Source organism: Triticum urartu, chromosome 7, assembly GCF_003073215.2.
Source record: "Triticum urartu cultivar G1812 chromosome 7, Tu2.1, whole genome shotgun sequence".
NCBI classification, from domain to species: Eukaryota; Viridiplantae; Streptophyta; class Magnoliopsida; order Poales; family Poaceae; genus Triticum; species Triticum urartu.
This window is the reverse complement of record NC_053028.1, coordinates 247785314-247786383: the sequence shown is the minus strand read 5'-3', so window position 1 is coordinate 247786383 and position 1070 is coordinate 247785314. Positions and strand designations below refer to the sequence as shown.

The 1070-nt window shown below is 56.1% G+C and overlaps 1 pseudogene; it reads left to right on the top strand.

Annotated features, from left to right (window-relative positions):
• Positions 1–282: 282 nt before the first annotated feature.
• Positions 283–867, top strand: LOC125518731 (annotated as a pseudogene).
• The last annotated feature ends 203 nt before the right edge of the window (positions 868–1070 follow it).

Below are 1070 nucleotides of genomic sequence, written 5' to 3'. Positions count from 1 at the left end.
TGCTACTAAACACTTTGCTGCAGATATTAAGTTTCCAGGTGTGGCTGAATTGACAACTCAGCTGCTAATACTTGAGAGTATTCTTTGGCTCCCCTTGTGTCGAATCAATAAATTTGGGTTGAATACTTTACCCTCAAAAACTGTTGCGATCCCCTATACTTGTGGGTTATCAAAATCCAACGCCCTCCCACCGCTCTGTGCCTTGCCACCGCTCTCTCCCCGCTCTGTGCCTCGCCACCGCTCTCTCCCCGCTCTTTTTCTCCTCGGCGCCGCCGCGCCACCATGCCGCCGCGTCGCTGGGAAACTTGGGGATACCGTGGCATCCGCGCGTGCCCCTCCCGCGGCTTCTCCGCCGAGATCCGGTTCCACGGGATGCGCCTCGGCCTCGGCAATTTCGACACCGCCAACGAGGCCGCCCGCGCATATGACGCGGCGGTGTGGCGCCTCCGGTGGCCTCATAGAACATTGAACTTCCCCAACGTGCCAACGCGGGAGTGGGCGCAGGAGCTCGCGCCTCTCCCGCGGCTTAGCACCGACGAGGATCGTCGCGACAACCGGAGGCGGGAGCACCGTCTCGGCATCGCCGAGATGGACGAGGAAGCCATGGCGCTGTGGCGCCAACACTTCCCGTAGGACATCATCAACGAGCGCGAGTTCTATGCGCAAAGGAGGGCGGAGAGGGATAATAGGAGGGCGGAGCGAGCCTCCTATCGCGAGGACAAGTGTAGGCGAAAAGCGGACGCTCAATTCAACATGAGGCTAGGAGCAGCGTCGCCCTGGGAATCCGACGACGATCGGTATCTTCACGCCTACAGTCAGACGTCGGAGGAGGACATCACCGAGGAGGAGTCGGATGACGCGGAGTAGTTGAATTTTCTTTTTTTATCTATCTATGCTGAGAACTATCCTCTACTCTCTAGTATCTACTTCTCGATCTCAACACTGTAAACGCTTTTTTAAAGCGCCGCGCGTTGCGATTCTATTGGAGATGCTCGAACATGGCATACGAGTGCTTTAATGTTGCTCACAAGATGCGTGAGTATTACTAGTAGTATATTTTTCTTGCCATG